The sequence below is a fragment of the Cibotium barometz genome, chromosome 10 (genome assembly GCF_041138505.1).
Source record: "Cibotium barometz isolate CiBa-2024 chromosome 10, ASM4113850v1, whole genome shotgun sequence".
Lineage (NCBI taxonomy): Eukaryota > Viridiplantae > Streptophyta > Polypodiopsida > Cyatheales > Cibotiaceae > Cibotium > Cibotium barometz.
Window position 1 is genome coordinate 55,006,253 of NC_141055.1, and position 5,611 is coordinate 55,011,863.

The window sequence follows — 5,611 nt, forward strand, 5'->3', positions numbered from 1 at the left end:
TCATGGGGAGTGGTTCAAGGAGATGAAAAACCCGAAAAGACCAGGTTTTGTGGAAACAGGGGATGATACTGCTCATCCAATTGCCCACGTTGGAGATGTGCCATTGTCTATGCAGGATGGCAAAGTGAAGTACCTTGCAGATGTACTTCATGTACCGAACATAACAAAGAATCTGGTTTCAGTTGGCCAGATGATTGAGCAGGGTTTGCAGGTTCGGTTTAACCCTGATGGGTGTTATGTTGAAGATTTTAAAGACAAGTGCAGGTTGGTTGCAAAAGGCAACAGAGTGGGCAGAATGTTTACATTGAATGTAGACATGCCTGAAATGAGTGCTGCGATGTTTGCAAATGGTTCAGGAGTTGTTGCAGACACAGACATATGGCATAAAAGAATTGGACATGTAAATGTGCAGAGATTGAAGTCTATGCAGACAAAAGGAATTGTGATAGGGCTGCCAAAATTTAAAGTGGAAGGTATGCAGAAAATATGTGAAGCATGCCAATTTGGGAAGCAAACAAAGCATGTGTTTCCACGTAACAGATATGTGAGCAGAAATGCACTAGATGTTGTGCATTCAGATGTATGGGGTCCTACGAAGACCGTGTCTATGGGAGGCTGCAGGTACTATGTCACTTTCATTGATGACCACACAAGAAAAGTGTGGGTATATTTCATGAAGGAGAAGAGTGAGGTGTTCACTCACTTTCAGAATTTCAGAGTTTTGGTTGAAAAGCAAACAGGAAAATATGTAAAGTGCCTAAGGTCAGATGGAGGGGGAGAGTACTTCTCCAATGAGTTCTCTGAATTCTTGAAGAAGAATGGTATTCGGAGACAGTTCACATGCAGATATACTCCGCAGCAAAATGGAGTTGCTGAGCGAAAAAACAGGCACATTGCTGAGATTGCGCGAGCATTGATGGAAGAGAAGAATATGCCGCATTGCTATTGGCTGAGGCTGTTTCTACAGCAATATACATCATGAACAGGACTCCAACTGCAGCCATACATGATGTAACTCCAGAGGAGAGGTTTACTGGCAGAAAACCAGATTTGTCTCATCTGAAAGTCTTTGGATGCATTGCATATGTGCATGTGCCAGATGAGCTGAGAACTAAGCTGGATCCAAAAGCTGAAAAATGTGTGTTTATTGGATATTCCCTTGAGCAAAAGAGATACAGGTGTTATAACCCTGCTACACGTGAGCTGAGGGTAAGCAGGGATGTTGTGTTTGATGAGATGAGCAGCTGGTATGCTGCTGAAAAAGAAACTGTTGGGGCTGATGTGAGTGGAAGTGTGGTTGCACAGAATGCAGGTCAGCAATCGCAGTCTTTGAGTGGACCAGGAGAGTCCTCATCTAGTGGGTCTGTTGATAGACCATGGAGTGGCAGGCTGCGTCATAATACCAGCCCTGCAAATGTGATTAGTACTTCACGTAAAGGAAAAGAGAAAGTGGTTGAGCCCCTTGGTATGCCTGACATTTCTGCAGGGCATTCTCATGTTGATGGAGAGTCTAGTGGCTCAGATATGAGCCTTGATGAGGAGCTTGGGATCCCAGCTATGAGAACACCTGGTGTAAAGAAGGCTATGGAAGCCATGAATGAGAAGCTGCGAAGATTTGGGAGAGTGAGAAATCCTGTGCAGAGATTTACCTATGATGGTTATGTGGCACATCACTATGCATATATGGCAAAGGTTGTGCAGGTTGTTGAGCCCACATGCATTGATGAGGCTATTGGAAATGTGTGTTGGGAGAAAGCTATGGATGAGGAGATGGATGCACTATATGGAAATGAAACTTGGGATTTAGTGCAATTGCCAGACGGCAAGAAAGCCATTGGATGCAAGTGGGTGTACAAAGTTAAACATAACAGTGATGGAAGCATAAACAAGTACAAGGCTAGATTGGTAGCCAAAGGATATGCGCAGACATATGGGATTGATTATGAGGAAACTTTCAGCCCAGTTGCCAAGATGGCAACGGTGAGAGTTGTGATAGCAGTGGCTGCGTCAAAGAAATGGTCTTTACATCAGATGGATGTAAAGAATGCATTCTTGCATGGGGATTTGCAAGAAGAGGTGTATATGTTGCAGCCACCTGGATATGAGGATGTGGGTCACCCCGAGTATGTTTGCAGGTTGAAAAAAGCCTTGTATGGCTTAAAGCAAGCACCAAGAGCATGGTCTGACAAGATTTCTGAATATCTTGTCACTATTGGCTTTCATGTAGCCAATGCAGATTTCTCATTGTATGTGAGACATGGTGATAGAGGGGTTGTGCTTGTTGTCATCTACGTAGATGACTTGATCATTACGGGGGACCATGATGCAGAGATCTTTGATGTAAAGATCTTGCTTAGACAGAAGTTCGAGATGAAGGATCTGGGGGAGCTCAGATATTTCTTGGGCATTGAGGTGATTAGGTCACCACATGGTATTGGATTACTGCAGAGACAGTATGGCTTGGACATGTTGTCCAAGTATGGTATGACAGGCTGTAAGCCTATTTCTGTGCCATTGGATCAGAATGGCAAGTTGAGTGCAGATTCAGGAGAGATCTTGGAGGATCCTACTATGTACATGAGCATAGTAGGAAGTTTGATCTACATGACGATCACCAGACCAGATTTGAGCTATGCTGTTGGGTTGGTGAGTCAGTTTATGCAGGTTCCACGGAAACCGCATTTGGATGCAGTGAGACGCATACTGAGGTATGTGAAGTCTACTTTACATTGTGGACTATTCTATGAGACTGGGACAGAGATATGTGTACATGGGTACACAGATGCTGATTGGGCTGGTAGTATCTCAGACAGAAGATCTACCAGTGGATTCATGTTTTCTTTGGGGAGTGCTGCGGTGACTTGGAGCAGCAAGAAGCAGCCTACGGTTGCTCTATCGAGTACAGAGGCCGAGTACAGAGGAGCTACTATGGCAGCATGTGAGGTAGCCTGGTTGAGAAAGCTACTTGCAGATTTGGGTCTATCAATGGATAGACAAGTTGTCATTTTCTGTGACAACATGAGCAGTATACAGCTGGCCAGGAACCCAGTCTTTCATGCTCGTACGAAGCACATAGAGGTCCACTACCACTTCGTCAGAGAGAAGGTCTTGGCAGGAGACCTTGACCTTGTTTATGTCAGCACAGAGGATCAGGTAGCTGACATCTTCACCAAAGCATTGGGTACAGAGAAGCTCCGCAGATTCAGGGCTTCGCTTGGTGTACATGAGATGGAGTTGAGCTCGAGGGGGAGTGTTGAGATATCGAGCTCTAGTGAGGCGGTGGACACTGATGACCCGCCTGGGGGATAGGCCCCACACTTACACCACTGGCATGGTTGGTGAGATCATGGGAGATATGCGGCCAGTGGGATGACAGACTGTGTGACAGCCACTCTAAAGACTGGCATAGTTATAGCGCCAGCTCATTTAGTCGGGTTCACACTATAGAGAACCCGTGTATGTATTTGGTTGAGTACCTTTCATATAGGGAGTACTCTTATTCTTGTATATGGTGTGTTGAGTGTTGAGTAGAGAAGAAGAAGATTTTCAGCCTCTCACCTTGTGTGTTCTCTATTAGGGTTTTGTGAGTGTGTGTGTGTGCTTGCAAGAGCTCAAGCTCTCTTCCCCCCTGCATCTTTTCATATGTGAGCATTGAAGAACCTTAATTGGACCATAATCCAAGATTTCTGAAAATCTAGACCCTTAGGCTAAGGTCTTTTATACCCATTTTCAATTAATTCCAATTACACATTGGAAAGTTCTTTTTGAATTTCTGTTTCAGGGAAACTTATTTTAATAATATGAGAAATTTTTCTATCTAAAAATATTAAAAATCTGAATATTCTCTCTCTAAAATATTTTCTCTCTCTAAGTCAAAACAGGTAGAGACGAGATCTCTTATATTTCTGAAGAGGGAATTGATTACAGGGGAAGATACTAGACATCAAAAAGGGGTTGGGGGAGGAATCTTACATTCTACCCCACTTAAAAAATGCGAGATGTCCTCATCTCGCAAGTGGAGTATGATCTCTTTCTTCTTCTTCTTCTTCTTCAATCACTTCCAACGTTACGCCTTGGAAGTGGACGGCCGATTTTTCCCTGGTATTCTGCTGGAGTATGGATGACTTGAGAACTGTCGGTTAAGCCCTTGGTTTTCAATTGCAGTATAGATCTGCCCTTTTTTCCTCTTCTACTTCTTCTAAAATTGTGACTGCTCTGGCTGCTGCCTGCAGTCTGAGGTGGAATTCTTTCTCTTTGGTTGCCCCTGTTCTGGAAAGGAGTTCTGAGGTTACTCTGGACAGAGGCAGATGGTTGAGTTGGAGTCCTTCTGGGGTTACCCTGGCTTGGGCGAGACGGACCCTGATTAGACTGGTATGAAGGGATTGGTCTTTGAATTCGGGGTCCTAGACTTCCCTGTCCCCTTGACATGGCAGGAGTTGGGCAGTCTTTTAACTGATGACCAAAACCTTGGCATCCAAAACACCGGTTCTCACTTCTGAGCTCATCGTTCTGAATCCTTAAAATAGGTGGGCCTCCTGAGAAAGTATTCTGGGGGAAGGGTCTTCCTTCACTTTGGAATTTTCCTGCATCCTGATTCTGAATCGGCCCTTGCTGCCTCTTTGGGGGTGGAAAGTTTGAAGTACTTTCCTGGGCTTGGAATCTTTTAAATTTAGAGGGTGCAGGCTTTGGCGGGATCTTTACTACAAAGGCTTTAGCAAAATCCTTTGCCATTTTTACTGCTTCAGCCATGGACACTGGTTTGGCATTTTTGACCAGTGTGTCCAAGGGTTCGTTCATTGCCCAAATGAACCTGGCCACCATGAGCTGTTCTTCATCTAGAGGTGGTGAGTATTTGAGTAGAAGAGCAAAGGCCTGGTGATATTCTTCAATGGTTTTGTTCTCCTGCTTTAGCTCTAAAAATTCGTTCAATTTGGTTTCCAAAAATCCAGGGGGACAAAATCTCTTTCTCAAATAGGTTTTTAGGTCATTCCAGGATTGAGTATTTCTGCTCAGACGGTTGGTGTCACAGTGGTTCCTCCATGCTACCCTGGCTATTTCCACTGTTTTCAACCGGCCAAGAGCCATTTTGCTCAGCTCATTATAACCTGTGACGTCAAAATACTCTTCCATGGCTTCCACCCATTTCTCCACAGCCTCACCCAGGTTCTCCCCTTCTCCTTTCAAGGGTCCTGGCTGAGTCCTATGAAGAGCCTTGCGAACATCAGGGTTAAGTTCGTCATCTTTAGAGACAGGGTCTGGCTGCTGACGGCCACGGTTTCCTCGTCTCATAATTCTGTCAAAAATTTATATAGTAGAGAGAGAATAGTTATAAGATCAAAAAGGGAGGTTCTTACTCCTGTATACCTTGAAGGCTAGGGAGGAATCAAAAAGGGAGGTTCTTACTCCTGTATACCTTGAAGGCTAGGGAGGAATCTTACATTCTACCCCACTTACAAAAGTGCGAGATGTCCTCATCTCTCAAGGTAGAGGACAACTCTTTTTCTTAAGATCCAATTTATTCTGGGGTTCTTTATGTTCTGGTCAACCCAACAGAATACGGGGATAAATATCCCTTATATATAACTCATCATTAAATAACAATTCATTCAGA